The following is a 19,980-nucleotide window of genomic DNA, read 5'->3' as shown; positions in this document are numbered from 1 at the left end:
GTAAGTATCCCTAAAAGATAAGGCCTTTGAAAATCATAACCATGTTACTGCAATCACCTAGGATAATAAATTCTTAATTTCTAAAATTGTGGTTCTGAATAAAATTTTCATATGGCAATATAGTTATAAATTCTCTATAAGTATAGATGATAACATAACCTTAGGAGATTTATTCTTCACTGCTCACAATACTTGAAATATGTTTAATATTAAAGCCAACAAGTTATTTATTTCTTCTTCCTACATTGTGACTTTCTTTAAACTTCTTTGTGTAACTCTATAATATAAGGATATAATACACTTTATTCAATTGCCTGTTCCTTGACTGCCTAGTTGCTAATTGCCAGGTTAGATACTACATAATAATCAATTTGGCCTCATATTTTTGTGAACGTACTGAGATTTCTCCTAAAGATGGCAATGATACGGAGTCAGAGTTAGTTTCTTTGGATGCTCAGCTGCCGTTGTCATTTAGACATGGGTTTTGCTACGTGTATGTTTTTGAAGTCTGTCACTACTTAGAAGAATTGAATGTTTTTAATATTCAAATTGAATTATTTTAAAGAAAAATAATTGGAAATATTTTTCAAGCAAGTCTTTCTGACCATCCTGTTGGAAAGTGTAGTCCTTTCTTTCTCCCCAGTGCCCGCACTATCTCCCTTTTCTGTGTTAATTTTTCTTCATAGCACTTTATCATCTTCTAACATGCTGTGTTATCTACTTATTTTGTATTATTTTTGTGTGTGTCTGACTTTTGTCATGACACCAGTAAGATATAAGCACCCGACAGCATGACTTTCTATTGGTTTTTGTCACTGATATTTTCGTATTACATAAAGAACGTCCTGACACAAAGATTTGGTCACTGTTATGTTCATGATACCTAAACATGTAAATTTAGGAAATCTTCTAAGTTTATCATTACTGTCTTTTAACATTCTTTTAAAAGAATATTCCTTAGGTTGAAAGCATTAAGCATTGCTTTTTATATTGTTCGATTTGTTCAAGTATATGGAAAATTAATCAACATTCCTATGAAATGTGGTAACTTCTCTACTCTTCAGCGGTTTTAGCTAGGATCCCTATAATAAAATACATAATTATAAGAGAAAAACACATTTATTAACATGTATACCGCCTGCATACATAGGAGGTACTCAGGGAAAAATTTGTAAACACACAGAGATGACTTAACGTACATGCTCAAATACCATCGTTAGTGAAAGAGAGACAGAAATGTGTGGAGGGGAGGCCACTTTTGTGGAGGTGACCAGGAAAAGTAAGATGTGTTACGCAGATTTAAGTCACAGGTGCCTTCCTTCCATTCATAAGGGTCTAAAGTTGTCTCCAGAAATTTACCTTTGTCCTTCCTGGTAAGGGGGGAGGAGGGACACCTTTGTAGATGTATATGCTGCTTTTAGCCAGATTGGGGAGGGCAGAATGCTTTTGTTGTATCTGCTTGTTGGTTGCCTTCAGCTCAAAATAATCCTTATGATGGGGGAGTATGGGGCAAGCTGAGGGCAAAATATGGGCTGACACACTGCCTCATCCCCAGGTGGAGTATGTGTGATATTCCTGGGACACCCCTGGCTGCCCAAGAACAAAGGAACGGGGTTTAAGTGCTTGGCCATGATAATGTGGGAGACTAAGACAAATGAAAAACTAAATTCCCTTACTACCTGTAGCCCATTGAGAAGTCCTTGAAACTGGCAGAGTGACCTCCCTCTAGGAGCTAGCTACCTCAATGATGACACTTTGCCAGCGGCAAAAGAGAACCTTAGTTTAACATTATCCCAACCTGGAGGATCCTGTAAGTCTACTTCATTTTTCTCACTGCCCCAAGATATATGCTGGCAATCAGACTCCAGGCTTATGCTCCGCCTCCATATACATCTGAAGGGTCTCATGACTGAGGTTTTATTAAACGGTGATAAGTGGTGTTTCCCTAGCAACAGCTAGCCCCTCAAGGTCCTGGAAACTTGGCGTCCAAAATTTCTTAGAGCATAACTCTATCCCTGACCTCCTCCCAACCAACCTGAGGGTGTATAATGAGTTACCCATCACAACCCTAAGGGTTGTGTACAACCAGGAAGAGTACAGCTCTTCCTGCCCATGAGTCCTGTCCCCATGCTTTAATAAAATTACCTTTTTGTACCAAAGACATCTTCCAGAATTCTTTCTTGGCCGTCGGCTCTGCACCACCCCACCATGCCCCCAAAACTTCATCATTGACACCAGTGGCATATTTTGAAGTGTCATTTTCTGCTACCCTTCATTCTTACTGTAATCTCTATTAATATTTCAACTACTGCTTTTCTAATACATGTAGTTTACTGTAGTTTACATGTAGTTAATACAAAACATGTAGTTCATTATTCCATGTAGTTTACTGGAGTAAGCTTCTAAAATGTTTGTGCTCATAGCGGTGATGACGGTGGATATGACCTGTTGCTTACTCAGTGCATGTGAGGCACTACACTTCATAGCTGAATATTTTGGGCTACCAGATGAGTATTCCTGAAACATAACTTGTTATAGGTATAATATTAATATGTGTATGGAACTGAGATACCAGTATCTCAAGAGCCTCTCCATTTCCTGACTGTTATAATTCTGCTTTTTTACCTTGATAACTCTACTGCTTTGCAAAAAAACTCAGTATTAGCATGTTTGCACTGTTGCTTGTTTCCTAAATATATGCTTTATTTTGCTGCTTCCATTCCTGGAGTGTTCTCTGTATCTCTCAGATCTCACCTGATTTGCCATCCTGCTGAGATGTGTTAGTTCTTAATTACATTGGAAGTGCTCCCTACTTTCTTTATATATCTATTAACATGTAGTTAGTCCACTTATATATCTATGCATTTTTAGTATATTTTTTTATTGATTCATATATTCTATTTTTTACTTTATTGTTTTATGTTTCAAGTTTTTATTGAAATTCCAGATAATTAACATACAGTGTAATACTAGTTTCAGGACTAAAGTGATTCATCACTTACATATAATACCCAGTGTCCATCATAACAAGTACCCTCCTTAATGCCCGTCACCCATCTAGCCCATCCCCCCACCTACCTCCCCTTCAGCAACCCTCAGTTTGTTCTCTGCAGTTAAGAGTCTATTTTGTGGTTTGCCTCCCTCTTCCCCCCACCCCATGTTCAACTGTTTTGTTTCTTAAATTCTACATTTGAGTAAAATTATATGATATTTGTCTTTCTCTGACATAGATCCCATTTTAGTCAAGCCCTTAGACATACAGAGTTTCTCCTAAGCTATTTTTTATCTTTACAACTTGCATTTAGCTTGTTCTCAATAAATGTTTTATTAAATGTTTATAAGGTTTCATACTGGGAAATTTTTGTTTCTTAAATTGGATTATCTTAATTCTCCTTTTAATTTTTTTTCTCACTAGTCAGAAGAATAATAGGATTAACATGTCACTGTTAATTCAGCATCAACCAGTTACTGACCTTAATGTGACAGGAACATTTACAGTTCAGAGTAGAGACACATTTTCTTTATTTAGAAAATTATTTGTTTTTCAGGAAGAGATTGGTGTGGCTCTTAGGAAAAGGAACTCTGATGGCTCAGAGGAACACATTAAGAGAATTTTCTGTATTTTGAAAGGGAAAAACATTTCCTTCTTATGTACCTCTTTTAACATATTTATCGTAACTTTCAGCAACTTAATAAAAATGATAGAAATGATGAAATTGAAACCATAGCCAAGGTATTTAAAAAAATGAATTCTGTTCCAAACTCTTCACCCCCTTGTATTTCACAAAAATATAAAGGTCTTAGAAATTCTGGAGTTTCTTGCTACAGAAACAATTGCATGAGAGATGTGGCTATAGTTGTAGGTTTATGTGAAATGCTAACTGCTTAGCAGTGTAGAAAGGGCTTATTATAGCATCGAGTAAAGGGGAAGCTGAATGTTGCCTAGGAGTATGTAGCTTTTTTCTTGTTCTGCATTTTAACATATTCCAGCAAAATTTCTCTTCCTGCCTTTTTATATGCATAATGTCAACATACAGTGAAACAGGAAATTACGGTTTAAGTTTTGTTTTAATGAATTGATTTACATAATAATGTGTTTTCATATTACTGAAACAAAATAGAAGATTAACTTTGCTTTACAAAATGAAATGGTTACTGGTACAGAACTTTAATGATTGCTCATTAGAATGATAATAGTGAATGTTTTTCTTTATAATAGATGTATTTAAATTTTAAGATATAACTTAAAAATTAGCACTATCCTTCTTTGGTAATTTCTTCATATTTTAACCTACATTTCTAAAGAGAAATTACCATGTAGCATTTGTGTTATTATAAAGAGGCTATTTACCTCTTCCATTGGTATGGAATAAAATGACAAAGGGAACCTCCACTCACATTTTAAAGACTTATTTGTAGGTAACTATTATACACAAAGATCAGCTAGTTGAGTTGTAATTTTTGTTCAGTTTTGCTAAGTTACAGAAATGTTTTATTTCAACTGTATCTTAGGTGGTCAGAAGAATTTGTGTTAAAATTATTCATGAAGGATTATTTCAGTGTTATGTTAAAGTGAAGTAACTGTGTAAATACTTTAGGATTGTGCCCTGAAGATCTCTGTGATTTCCCAAAATAGTGGATTTTTTTTTTCCTGCTTTTCTCTGAGGTTGTAAATTCTAAATAGAATTCTGGGTGATGATGAGATCTTTTGTGCCACATATTAATTACATAATGAGATTGACATTTCTCTGTATAAGTAAGTTTTTAATAGAATTTGGCTTTATAACATCTAGTGTTACATTTTTTAAGCACAAAAGCCACATTAGTTATTAAAAGGCTTATTTTTTTTTCTCCTTCAGACTGACAGTTTTTACTTAGGGCACTGATTTATTAGATATACATCAGTATTATCACGTGACATTTTAAATTTCAAGTTATACTTTAGGAAATCTACAGGAAATTCAAATGCATAAGAACAGTAAGACAGTGTTGAAAGAGAAGTGCAAAGCTAACTCTAACTTTAGGTCACCAGATTTCAAAACCTACTTTAAAGCCGCATTAACTAAGATGGCATTTTATTCATTGAAGGATAAACAAATAGACCAATTTAACAGAATGAGTTTTCACAAACCTATGAACACATATATGGCTACAGTGACACCATAATACTGTGTGGAAGCATAAACATATGAAAAAGATTTCAACCTTATTATTACTTTATTAAGTATGTGAAAGTTAAAACACAATAAGGTGCTGCACTACATTTACCATAATGATTAAAATCAATAGCACTGATACCAAACAGAGTTTCAGTCACTAGAATAGGAAGTGGTTCAAGCAATTTAAAAGCTGACAGCATGTAGTAAAACTGATCAGACTCCTACCCATGATCCTGAAATTTCATTTCATAAATGTATATTCAGGAGAAATGCATGGAAATGATTGCCAAATGCAGTGTACAAAAATGTTAATAGCATTATTCTTAATAGTCTCAGAGTGGCAACAACCCAAATGTCTATCAACAGAATGATTACATAAATCATAGTACAAACAGTGGAATGTATGTAACTGCTTTTTACTTAGAACAAAAAGAACTGATTTCAACAATGAAATGTTAAGTGAAAGAAGCCTGGCACAAAAAAATGTATTTAACTTCACAACCAGGCAGAACTTATCTGTGTGTTAAATGTTAGAAAAGTAGTCCCTTTGAGCTGTGTGAGTTGTAGCTAGAATGGGACATGAGACAGCTTCTCGACATCTATCTCTTCATTTAGGTGATATATTCACAGGTGCTATCAGTTTGTGAAATTCATCTAACTGTAAACTTGTGAAATAGGAACTTTTCTGTGTGCATGCTATTATACTTCTACAAACATTCTTCTGTACTCTGCAAACTGAAGTCGTTGACAGAAGAAATTGAAGATAAACACAAACAAATGGAAAGATACACCGTGATCATGAGTAGGAAGAATTAACGCTAAGAGGTCTGTACTACCCAAAGCAATCTGTAGCTTTAGTACAACCCCTATCAAAATACGAAGGGCCTATTTCTCAGAAGTAGAACAAAGAAATCTAAAATTTGTATGGAACCACAAAAGAAAGCAATCTTTTTTTTTTTTTAATTTTTTTTTTTTAACATTTATTTATTTTTGAGACAGAGAGAGACAGAGCATGAACGGGGGAGGGTCAGAGAGAGGGAGACACAGAATCTGAAACAGGCTCCAGACTCTGAGCTGTCAGCACAGAGCCTGACGCGGGGCTCGAACTCATGGACCGCGAGATCATGACCTGAGCCGAAGTCAGACGCTTAACCAACCGAGCCACCCAGGCGCCCCAAGAAAGCAATCTTAAGAAAGAAAAACAAAGCTGGAGGTATCAGGCTCCCTGATTTCAAACTGTACTACCGAGCTATGTCATCAAAATACTGTAGTACGAGCACAAAAACACACAAATCAATGGAGCTGATTAGAAAATCTGAAAATAAGCCCATTTGTATATGGTCAATTCATCTTTGACAAAGGAGGCAAGAACATACAATGGTGAAAAAGATGGTCTCTTCATGGTGTTGGGAAAACTGGACAGCTGCAAAAGGATGAAATGGGACCACTTTCTTATACCATACAAAAAATAAACTCAAAAGGAATTGAAGACTTCAATATAAGTCTGGAAAATAAAATTCTTAAAAGGTAACATAGTATTAGACATTGGTCTGAGCAATATTTTTTTAGATCTGTTTCTTTAGAGAAGAGCAAAAAAGACAAAAATCAACAAACGGGACTATATCAAGCAAAAAAGCTTTTACACAGCAAAGGAAATCATCAACAAATGAAATTGCAACTACTGGATGGGAGAAGATACTTACAAATGATATATTTGATAAGGGATTAATATCCCAAATACATAGAAAACTCACACAGCTCAGTATCAGAAAAAATATACCATTTAAAAAATGGGCCATTTAAAAACTGAACAGACACAGTTCTCCAAAGAAGACATACAGATGACCAACAGGTACATGAAAAGATGCTCAGAGCCACTAATCATGAGGGAAATGCACAGCAAAACCACAAAGAGATATCATCCCAGACACGTGAGAATGGATGGTATCACAATGACAGAAAATAACCAGTGTTAGCAGGAGGAAAGGGAACCCTGATGCACAGTTGATGGGAACACAAAATGGTGACACCAGTGTGGAAAATCGTAGGGATGTTTCTCAACTACAAAATAGAACTGTGTGATCCAGCAGTTGCACTTCCGGGTATTTACCCAAAGAAGAAGACACTAATTTGAAATGACATATGCACCCCTATGTTTCTTGCAGGGTTATTTACAACAGCCAAGATATAGACACAGTCTAAGTGTTCCCTGTGAGGTGAATGGATAAAGTTGTGGTATGTACACACATACACAGTGGAATTTTAGCTATAAAAAGAATGAATTCTTGTCGTTTGGCAACATGGAGGAACCTTGAGGATATCATGCTAAGTGAAGTATGTCAGAGCAAGACAAAAGGCAAATACCTATGTGGAATCTAAAAAACAAATGAACAAACAAAGCGGAAACACAGGGGATGGTTGCCAGAGGGGAGAAGGGAGAGGTTGGGAGATGGGTGGAATAGGGGAAGAGCATTAAAAGGTACCGACTTCTGATTATAAAATTAGGGTAATGCAATGTATCGCATAGGAAATACAGTTAACAATATTTTAACAATTTTTTATGTGACAGATTGTAGCTAGTTGTTGCTGTGTTCATTTCATCATGTTAATAAGTAGGGGATCACTATGTTACACACTGGAAGGTAATATAATATTATTCAATGGCGCAATTATTGCAATGGCAATTATTCAGTGTTTTAAATACATGCTTCAAACAATACATGCTTTGAATGCTAATAATTCTGAGTTCAACTCTACCACATATTTTTTTGAAGATGAGTTTGTCTAATAATAAAACTTACCTAATAGGTTGCTCTAGAATCTTTTCCTCATCACATGTTTGGTAAACACTGCGTCTAATATTATTCATGTAGAAGTGTATGGTACATATTCATTGATTAAAAAAAACTTACTTAATTTTGTTTAACCTGGTGCCTTTCAACTTAATTTTGCCTCCATCTTAACGTAGCTACTAGACACACTCCAGGAAATGCTAGGATATAACATGTCAAGTGCTTTGGTGTGCGGTAGCTAATAGATGTTGAGTAACAATACTATGAGGTCAGAGAGAGCAGGTCTTTTACAAGTGAGGAAAAGTAACATTTCAAGAGAGAGTAATATAGCCAGAATTAGAATGGTGGGTCTCGTAACATGATAAAGAGTCATTCATGGACTAAATTGATGATAATTAGACTCAGTTATTTTTAAATATATATGTCTAAATTGTTAGTAACAGTGGTTAATGTTTGAATCTTGCCGATAAAATCCATGTTAAAATTTTGCCTGAAATGCTAAGAAATCTGAGTCCCTGAACAATCTGAATCAGGGATGATGCCTCCTATTTTCTGCGTAAAGATTGCTTAATTAAATATGGGGTGAAGGTCATGAGACCTCTGTATTCTTGGCAAACATGATCCTTTTAAATATGACCAGGGCCTAATAAGGCCCTAGAGACTTAAAGATATGTGAGGCTAGGTGTAGTCCAAAAAAGTTATCATTTACTTCCACGTTGTTTTTCTTTACTATCTGATTCTTCTAATTATTTTTTGAAATAGGATACTTTGCCTTCTTGTATTTCAGCCTTTGCTTTTAAAATTTACCCTTTGATCATAAAATAATAAGTGCTCGTTTTGGAGATTTAGAAAATTACAAAATATATGTATCAGAAAATGGTACCACCTTATAGTTTCTTATCAAGGGGAAAGAATATATTATGTAGTTAAGCAAAGTGCTATCTATAGGTAGTAGATTAAAGAGAATGTTCTTGTGTTAAACTGTAAAGGCATGACAAATATCAAATGCAGAACATTAAAAACCAGGCTAGCCATTCAGAATATGAGCAGAGAGCTTAAAAAGCCACTGAGAATTGAATGGCTTTTTCTTGCATCAAATAAATACCTCCTACATACACACAGTTGAACAAAGGGAATGAGTCTGTATCTATTCCCAAGATGAGACTATAAAAAGATGATAGTGAAACAGAAGAGAGAGATTCAGGGTTAAGACGATACACCTGATGTATCACCTTACATGATGATGTATCATGTATCATGTATCACGTACATGTATCATGATCGCCTGATACACCTTATCCTTCCTTCTGGTTATGACACTGGTAGAGATTCAGCAGAATGCAAAACTTGAAACAGAATTACAAAGCAAAGCAAAGGATCCCTAATGCCAAAATTCTGGAGAACTTCCATTAACATCCAGGATCGTTTGAAGTGGACATTGGTGCACAGTTTCTTTGTGTTTAAGAACTTCATCAAAGTTCACTGTATGTTTTCATTAATATGCTTTCATGTATTTTACTTATCCCCCAGAAATACTGTTTCACTTCACATGCCATATCTCTTTTATCTTGCCAGAGTGTTTTGTGTGTTATTTCATCCTATTATGGCTCTGTTGGGCTATTCATGGGGAATACGAGTTGTCGACAGATGCACATGAAGAGCCATGGTTCTTTATGTATAACACTATTAAGTAATGTTTCAGAAGCATAAGCTTCACACCTAGTATTATTTCTCCCATACTTGATATATTTGGAACCATGTAACACTAGATGAGTGTTGACAGAACTTTTCCTGATTTGTAAACTTTCAAGATAGGTATAAATGATTTTGGTTCCAATGCTACATTAAACTTGAGTGCCCTTATATATTCATTCATTCGCTCCTTCCCTTCCTCTTTCTGTCTTTCTGAATTTCAAGTTACTTAACATACAGTGCAATATTGCTTTCGGGAGTAGAATTCATTGATTCACCACTTACATACAAAACCCAGGGCTCTTGACAACAAGTGCCCTCCTTAGTACCCATCACCCATCTCACCCATCTTCCACCCACCTCCCTCCATCAACCCTCAGTTTTTTCTCTACCATTAAGGGCCTCTGGTGGTTTGTTTCCCTCTCTTCTCTTTCCCCCTACCCCTTCCTATATGTTTATCTGCTGTTTCTTAAATTTCACATACGAGTGAAATCATATGGTATTTGTCTTTCACTGATTGATTTATTTCGCTTAGCATAATGCATTCTAGCTCCATCCACGCCATTGCAAATGGCAAGATTTCAATCTTTCTGATGGCTGAGCAATATTCCATTACACACACACACACACACACACACACACACACACACACACACCACCTCTCCTTTATCCATTCATCAGTCGATGGACATTTGGACTGTCTCCGTAGTTTGGCTGTTGTTGGCTATATGCTGCTTTAAACATTGAGGTGCATGTACCCCTTCAATTCTGTATTTTTGTACCTTTTGAGTAAATGCCTAACAGCGCAATTACTGGATCGTAGGATAGTTCTATTTTTAATTTTTTGAAGAACTTCCATACTGGTCTCCAGACCTGTTGCACCAGTGTGCATTCCCACCAACAGTGCAAGAGGGTTCCCCTTTCTCTGCATCCTCCCAACACCCGTTGCTTCTCGTGGTGTTAATTTTAGCCATTCTGACAGGTGTGAGGTGGAGTCTCATTGTGGTTTTGACTTGTATTTCCCTGATGATGAGTGATGTTGAGCATCTCTTCATGTGTCTGTTAGCCATCTGGCTGTCTTCTTTGGAAAAGTGTCTGTTCAAGTCTTCTGCCCATTTCTTAACTGGGTTTTTGGTTTTTTGGGGAAGAGTGTTGAGTCTGATAAGTTCTTTATAGATTTTGGATAGTACCCCTTTAGCAGGTATGTTGTTTGTGTATTTTAATAAACCCATTAGTTGTTTAATATATATTGAAGACATCCATGCTTTCAAAACTTAATATATTAACCAATAAGCAAAATGGAGAAAAATAATTTTTTTCTACTTATAAAAACTTAAAATATAAACGATACAAGAATATCATGAAGGCATACCACAATCCAAAGCATAAAAAACAATTTGTATGTAAAATGAGGGAAAGGTACAGGGAAAATCTCCTAAATATCAAAATGCACTGTCAGATACTGCAATCACCTGACAAGAGATATTATTTTGAGATACAATAGTTCCAAACAATTTAGGTGCCATAGAGATTACGATAATAATAATTCAGACGTTTCTTCTTCATACGTGAGTCTTGACATACTTTGTGTGAATCGAAAAGCTGTAGGACTCCTTAAGAACAGCAGAAATTGATAGAGAGTACTTAATATGTGTGCAATCTTACACACTTTTTTTTTTTTTTTTTTAATTTTTTTTTCAACGTTTTTTATTTATTTTTGGGACAGAGAGAGACAGAGCATGAACGGGGGAGGGGCAGAGAGAGAGGGAGACACAGAATCGGAAACAGGCTCCAGGCTCCGAGCCATCAGCCCAGAGCCTGACGCGGGGCTCAAACTCACGGACCGCGAGATCGTGACCTGGCTGAAGTCGGACGCTTAACCGACTGCGCCACCCAGGCGCCCCTTTACACACTTTTTTAAAAAAGGCTGTCCCATTTTTGGTCCCTTAGAAGTTTGAGTGGATGCGAATAAATTGTGGGTACTAGTTTGCACATTCAATTAACTTGAACCTAAGCAGATCTGTACTTCGGTGAAAGAGTACAGTGGTATAATGCAGTATCATTTAACTGGAAAGGATTCCTGAAGACTCACTGTTTACATTTTGAACCTGAAACTGTAACTTAAAGATTGAATAAGTAAATAAGTTGCCAGAAAAATTCCAGATATACAGTGAGTGGCAACTTACTTCACAGTGTTCCCTTTTGTTGTTCGTCGAAAAAAAAAAAATGACAATTTTCGAAAAATGCAATTGTTGAAAAAAAAATAGTGAAAAGAAACTAATGTTACCTAACTTTCAAGGCTTTTGACAGATTCTTGTGAGATGTGATGTCGGACACAATAATTTTATTCCTTGGCAGAAATAAAATGTTGCTTTTCACAGTAATTGCTTCCTTGGGAGAGAATGAAGGCATTTTTGCATTATTAACACAGCAGCTCTGCTACTACATCTGTTATAAAATTCATTTCAGGAATGAAGCTTAATTTTTTTTTTTTAAAGTTACACTCATGGATAAAATAAGAGTATACACTATAGTAGAGGCAAACAATAATTTAAAATTGTTTTAAAGCATTTTATGGTATATATTAACTCTATTTTATTACCCAATTTGGGGTAAGTTCAAATTAAATACACTTGGAACAAGTCCAGGATCTTTCAAGTGGGTTAAATTGTAGTGCATGAAAGGAATAAGCAGCCACCTGTATAGGTAGCCTATTAAGCAGACTACATATATACAGTTATACAGCAAGAAATAATTTCATAATCATCTCTATACTATGTTAGTGTTCTCCTAGCTAGTAAAATAAATAAATAAATAAATAAATAAATAAATAAATAAATAAATAGGTAAAGCGCTTACTTTTTGAAGTTTAACTTGAAAATAAGCAAAAAACAAACCAAAGCAAAAACTTTGACATTTTATAAACATCTCGGAAACACAGGCAGCATTAGTAACCTAAATACAGAAAAAAATGTACATAAATCCATGAGGTTTGGTCATTTTGTGTGCATATTTTTTGGCTTGTTCATTCATTCATGTACATACAGTCTTAAAGAGGATTATAAAGGTGAGTAACATTTCAGTCTGTACTCAAGATACTTTAATTTTATTAGTGGACATGGTTGTTCAAAAATATAAAGTTGAAAGGAATAAACAAGACAAATACGTGTCATGGCCATTCTGAGTAGAAGAATTTTATAGGTGTCCAAGGACATAAAGAAGCAGCTTTATCAAAAAGGGACAGTTGAACTAGGAGAGAGAAAGGGTTTTAGAAATATGGAGAAAGTAAGAACATCATTCCAAAATGAAATACATTATGTGTTCGTTATAAACCAGAATTAGCAGAAAAAATATATGACTCATTTTTCTACCTACGTGCTATTCTTACATGCTTTAGACTATTTTAATTTTTAGCTAAAGTGACACCACAAGTTTAATAACATTTAGGGAGAAGGAGGAAGCAGGTGAGAGATCTATTGTTATTTTAAAATATTGAGCATGACTCATCCAAAATGATGGGAAATTTCACCAGTGCATATTATCGTTTCTTCCCTTTAGAGTTACTAATTATTCTGGAGTTTGAGAACTTATTTATAAACTAAAGCATAATATAACAACATGATCAAATGCTACTGTGACCTTTTTTTTTTTAATATAAAAGTGACACAGTATATTTTAGTTCTTGATTTTGATAAGTATTTATGACATATGTGACTGGTGGTACTTAAGACTTTACAAAAAAAATAAATAGATAAAGCTTCCTTAATATAAAAACATTAAGACATTTTTTACTGAAGCTAATACTTAAATTTTATGAGTTTTCCCATAGCTCCTAATCCTTTTACCTAAAGGCAATAGAATATACTAAAGTCACTTTTGAATGTAAATTTCATCCAAGTTTATGAAAAGTTAATTGTATTTAAATCACTGATGAGCTTTTCAGAGAATCAAAATACAATGATGTTTAAAAATCATGCATTAAACAGGAATTACTCTGTTATTGACATTTACATGGTCTTACTTTTAATAAGAAATTTATTGTCAAATTGGTTTCCATACAACAGCCAGTGCTCATCCCAACAGGCGCCCTCCTCAATACCCGTCACCCTCCCACCCCCCATCAACCCTCAGTTTATTCTCAGTTTTTAAGAGTCTCTCATGGTCTTATTTTGAAGCTGTAAAGATAAAACTTTAAAATGCTTTTTTAAAACTAGAATGTGTATGTCCATTATGAATTATGTTTAATATAACAGACTCAATTTTATTGGTAGGATGAGAATAATTTCCTTGGGTTTTAAAAACCACATTACTCTTTTCAATGCACTAAATAATTTTCTCAAATTGGAAAAATTTAAATACTATGAACCAGTTAGAAAGTAATATATCCTTTTCTCTGTGGAAGGGATCGTCTTCTGTTTTCTTTGTTTGTTTCTGATACTGCACTTATTCTGGATTCTCAGATTATTTAACTATGTTAGATTAATAAGTATAAGTGTGACATAAGAAAACACATTTTATAGTTCTTTTATCTTCTGTGTATGTGCTTTCAATGTTTTAATTACGAAGTGCAAACAAACCTTAGGGGGAAAACCATTGTTTTAAATAAATATTTTTGAGAGGGTGAATATACAGTTTGAGTTCCTTTTGGTAGAGAAAGATTTAGTCCTCTTTTCAACTATTCATTTAATATCTATCATATGTGAAATGCTTTGATGAGAAGTAAGGATACAAATCCCAGGTTCCCACACAACTGGTAGGATTGTAAGCGGCAACAGTTTAAAGTAGGTGTAGGGATAGTTTGGGCTAGTTTCAGAAGTTGGTAATCAAGGTCAGTCAGAGTTTGGGATTAAGAGTGTATATTGTAATGATATGTGATGATGAATCAAGGTCAGTCAGAGTTGAGGATTAAGAGTGTATATTATAATGATATGTGATGATGAATCAAGGTCAGTCAGAGTTTAGGATTAAGAGTGCAGATGTGATGCTGGAGGCATAGAATAGCAGCAACAGATGGGAGAAAGGCATTAAGTTTTACCCAAGTCCAACTAGACACAAACAATAAGAAGATTTAAGGCAAAGCTTGCAAGATGTAAGATGCAGGATCATACCAACAAAGTGACCGTGGTACTGAGGCAAAATTATAAAACAATGCTAGGTTCTGTTACCATGCAGGGCAATAAGAGGTACGGCTTTACTAACTGAGACTTTAGGCAAACCTGTATATCACATTTCTCCACTGGTCTATGAGCTCCATGATATATTGGCACTACGAAGGCAAATAAAGTACCTAGCATTTAATGGGTTCCCTAGAAATACTTACTGGATGGAAAAATAAAAACATGAATAAGTGAAAGGGCAGAATCCCAATTCCAAACTCTATTGTAAGGTTTCTGTGTACCTTCAATATGTTGATTATGATTAAGTGTTTGGTTAAAAACTTTAATGGTATGTTGACATTGTCTCTGATAGAGGTAGGAAGATTACCGTGAAACTACCCAACACCCTTGTAAATATTTTCATTCAAGATAATTATGTTTAGTTTAAATAAGTTTTAGACAATTTATAACTTAGGACTAAAATGCGTCCTTCAAAAAGCTAACATATGCAAGATCCCTGAGGCATAAAAGTGTATAGGAATTGGGGAAAATGTAAGACAACATGGCTGCCTGAGACACAGAAAAAGTACTTCCATTTTTTGGAAAAAAAACTTTTTGTTAATGTGTATATATATATTTTTGAGAGAGAGAGAGTGTGAGCAGAGGAGGGGCAGAGAGAGAGGGAAACAGAATCTGCACCAGGCTCTAGGCTCTGAGCTGTCAGCTAAAAGCCCAATGTAGGGCTCAAACCCACGAATGGTGAGATCATGACCTGAGCTGAAGGTGGACCCTTAACTGACCGAGCCACCCAGGGGCCCCCAAAAAGTGCTTCATTGAGGATAAATTTTAGATGAAGCAGCATGCCATTTTTGCAATACAGTGCTTTTGCATGTACACAGAGGGCACAGCTCTTCGTTTCATTCACAACTGAACTAACTTCAAGGCAGCAAAATATTTTGGGTTTTATATGGTAAACCCCTAGCAGTCCTCAGGCAGCAGCTAAAAGTGCGATCTTGGGAAATTAAAAAACAAAAAACAAAAAACAACACTTAGTTAATATATGTTGGGAGTTATAATAAGTACTTATTTCACTGAATGCATCTTATTGAAGATGATTTTTTTTTTAACAGAATACCTTTCTGTCCCACGTAACCATACCGTTGTATAGTTTCCCTCTAGCTACACAGTAATAACTGCTTTTGTGATGGCTTTCATGCTGTTAAGTGAACCATTAGTACTTGGCTTGTGCTATTACATAGCATCTTAATAGTGACAAACAAACTTGCAAATCAGCACAGCATCATACTGAGTGCACTATCAATTTTCCTTACACTCTGTATACGCTTAAATTTAAGTTCAATAGAGTGAAACTCATTCTAGTAACATTTTTAGGTCTTGCAGATATGTTTTATTCTGTAATTAATATATGAAAATATGAACACTAACAAACATTACAAATGTTTAATGTTTAATTTTTAAATTTTGTTTATGTTTATTTATTTTGAGAGAGAGCAAGAACGAGCACGAGCGAGGGAGGGGCAAAGAGAGAAAGGGAGAGAGAATCCCAAGCAGGGTCCGTGCAGTCAGCACAGAGCCCAACGCGGGGCTTGATCTCCGGAACCGTGAGATCATGACATGAGCCAAGATCAAGAGTTGGAGGCTTAACCGACTGAGCCACCCAAGCACTTGCAAATGTTTAATTTCAATAAATAAAAAAAAAAGCTAATAGCTAAATGAAGACCCAACAACATACCCCATAGTCTTTAATTAAGCTGTCTCATCCGGTTAGCTCAATCTAGTTCGAACATTGGACTATTAAAGCTAGAATCAGAAGTTCAGAGTGGACAAAGAGACCCATTATATACAGATTCTACTGATGACCACAAACTACGTGTCATTGTCACCAGTGTTTCCCTCAGTGTATAGTGTTGATTTTAAGGTGAAAAAGCAGTAGGGCTGCATAGCTAAGAGGACAGCATGCATACTACTGGAATAGAGGGCAGAGCAGTGGTGACCAGCATTGGGGATGGGAAACAGGGAATTACTGGGCAAAGGATGTAGACTTCCAGTTATAAGATGTGTAAGATGCTGGGGATATAATTTAAAGCAGGATGAATATAGTTAAAAATACCGTATCTTATAAAGTTGCTAAGATCTTAAATGTGCTCACCACAAAAAAAGAAATGGTGATTACGTGACAGAATGGAAGTTTTAGCTAATGCTGTGGTGTTAATCACCTTACAGTATATAAGCGTATCAAATTCATGGGTTGCACACAGTGTTACAAGTCTTTATCTCAATAAAGTGGGAAAAAATACTGCACAGAATACACTTTAAAAAAAAAAGTAATACTTGCTTTAGAAAGAAGTTTAAATGCAGGATGAAACTTCATTATTTATTATAGTTGGGTTTTCTAATGAATTCTAGATTCTGATTGCATAGGACTTCCCCCCCCCCCCCCCCCCCCCGCCTTACGAGTTTAGGTAAGAATGACAAGCCACTGGGATGCTTTGTGCCTTTTAAGACTTCATTTAGTGTCATAAAGAACAGAGACTTTCTATTAGGCTATAACTAAAGGCACTGGAAAAATCTACTTCAATGTTAATACAAAGCACTTAAAGGTAAAATAGAACTTTTAAAGTTTGTTTTGTTTTGTTTTGTTTTTTTCTCGCCCACCAAGTGGTTGTCCTTGCAACAAACGCCACTGAAGAATGACGTAAACAACAAAACCCCGTATAAAATGTCTTGCTAGCTCATAAGCAGGATTTGGGTCCAGGTAGAGTATTGTAATGCTGCAATCTACTTGTAGAAAACACTTGCACAGAATTCGTTATTAATTGTAGATTGAATACTTTGTCTTTTGCACATTTCTTAGATGCAAAAAAAAAGAACAAGACTACAGTGACTGCAGTAAGCCTAGATGATGGTATAATAAGTATCTGAGGCCATTGAAATCCAAATACTCTCCTAATCTTCCTAATCCAAATTAGGAAACTAATGGCAGTGACTCGGGAAAAATGAAGTTCACCATGCTATGCCACCAGAAATATTTACCTTTGAAATCATTTGAGTTCAGTTCCGTGAATAACTGCTGTGTGCCTTTTACTCTGTGTTGTTCTGGTGTCATCACAATATTCTGCGCTTAATTCTCACGTTTGTAAATTTCACAGTTTAGTCAAGGATGCAGGTTAAGTAAATTATAGTTCGTTTCTGATACAGTGTGACAAGAGCTATAATCGTGATAAAAGCAAAATGATACAGGAGCACAGAGTAAGGAGTTATGAAAGACCTTTTCCCTAAGGCTGAATATTGTAGGAAAAGTAAAATTTTGTCAAGGGAGAAATGGGAAGTATATTCAAAATAGGACAGAATGAGCAAAGGCCACATGCCTTGTCCAGAGAACAAAGTAATTTTGTGGATTAGTGCCTATAAGTGTTGATTGAGCAAGGAGGCTATCAAAGATAACTTTGTGCTAGATTATGAAGCATCTTGAAAGCCTTGTGGTAATTTGGTGTTAATATTGTGAGGAGTAGAAAGTCATGGGATAATGTGAGGTAAGAGTTGGGTGGAGTGACCTGAGAGAATGTTTATTTAAAAGTCATATTGCTAGGCTGCACCTTTCCTGGTCCTTTGGCTGTAAACATCAGGCTTTTCTTGGAGCTTCGGAGCTTTTTTTTTTTGTGTGTGTGTGGTGATCGGGTGGGGGTGGGGGTGGGGGTGGTATCTGAGCCCACAGACATTTTCTGGCTTGCTGGCTTCTCCAATATCATCCATTCCCAAATACATCAAGTGCAAAGAAAAAACAGTGAATTCACTGTTGTGTTAAACCTGGGTCCCTGAGATCCCTAGACTGTATGCTTCTTTCTCTCTACCTTTCTAAGTCTTTTTGTGTTTGTTTTATGTATAACATCCAGGATTTAGGGCAGTATTTACAGGAAGAACAGGGAGAAAATATACTTAACCATCTTATCCATAACCATTAGTCTTTTTCTTTTAATGTGCTTTTATTTCTTTTCTGAGAAACAGAATGCATGTGAGCAGGGGGAAGGGATAGAGGGAGAAAGAGAATCCCAAGCAGGCTCCATCCCACAAATGGAGAGATCATGACCTGAGCTGAAATCATGAGTCAGACCCTTAACTAATTGGGCTTCTCAGGGGGCCTCAGAACCAGTAGTCTTAATTTGACTGTTAGGGGCCCCTGCGTGGCTCAGTCAGTTAAGTGTCCGATCTCAGCACTCATGGGATCAAGCACCACATGGGGCTCTGTGCTGACAGTGCAGAGCCTGCTTGGGATGCTCTCTCTCCCTCCCCTTACCCCTCTCCTTGCTCACATGCACTCTCTTTCTCACAAAAGAATTAAGTTGACTTTTAAAAATTGTTATAAAATATACAGTGTAATAGATTTTAAATGCATAACTTGACAGGCTCTGATAAATACATGTATCTTTCAACAGTCAAGATATAGATCATTTGTATTCCCCTACAGGTTGTTTTTAGGTCCTCTTCCATTAATACCCTCCCCCTCATGGGAAGCCACTGATTTTCATCACCATAAATTAATTTGCCTGCACATGAATTTAAAACAAAACAAAACAAAAAATATTGTATGTGTCTGGACATTTTTGCTTTACACAATGTTTTTGAGATATTTGAAGTGATTTATAAAGCGTCTTGTCCATGTGTATATATTTTACTATTAACATTTTTAAACCATAGGACAGTATATTAAAAGTAATGTTTTAGGAAGGAATTTTATAGTAGATATAGCGGCTGTTCTGGGTGTGCAGAGGTGGTTGGTGGGTCATCGTCAAAGTAGGTGCACAGAGATGTTGATTTCCCCACAGTGTCCTTGTTAGCAGTTGTTAAAGCAAAGCTAAATGTAATAGAACTTCTTGGCATAAGAAAGTCATTTCAGTGTCGCATAAGTAGGAATGGGAGAATATAAGATCTTGGGATCTGGACTCAGATGGTTTAAGATAGGCTTTTTAACACAGGATCTGATTTGGATCAGGCAAAGTTCTGTACAGAACCGTTTAGGTTTGTTGGACGCTGTGAGGCGAGAATGGTAAAGTACGTGCTTTGGCCAGGTGTTCAGACTCTTGTCTCTGATCAATTGATCTGTAAGAATTTCCTGAAGCAAACAGTGAGGTTATTTTTTGGGTGGATAGTCTTATCTTTGCCAGGCAAAGATTTCTTTGGACAAACTACTAAGTCATGTTGACACAGATAGTCTCGGTTCTC

At 35.8% G+C, this 19,980-nt stretch overlaps 1 protein-coding gene and 1 long non-coding RNA gene across 7 annotated transcripts in view; both read left to right on the top strand.

The window, feature by feature from the left end:
• TUSC3 (tumor suppressor candidate 3) overlaps nt 1–19,980 on the top strand; it is a 283,032-nt gene that overhangs the window by 172,382 nt on the left and 90,670 nt on the right. The gene's annotated exons all lie outside the window — the stretch shown is intronic.
• LOC128776498 (uncharacterized) lies at nt 12,470–15,785 on the top strand. The gene is made up of 2 exons (XR_008421565.1): nt 12,470–14,530; nt 14,590–15,785. It is a non-coding gene; the product is annotated as an uncharacterized LOC128776498 (long non-coding RNA).

Source organism: Panthera pardus, unplaced genomic scaffold, assembly GCF_024362965.1.
Source record: "Panthera pardus isolate Hobbes unplaced genomic scaffold, ASM2436296v1 HiC_scaffold_13, whole genome shotgun sequence".
In the NCBI taxonomy this organism is placed as follows: Eukaryota; Metazoa; Chordata; class Mammalia; order Carnivora; family Felidae; genus Panthera; species Panthera pardus.
This window is presented reverse-complemented; position numbering and strand designations above follow the sequence as displayed.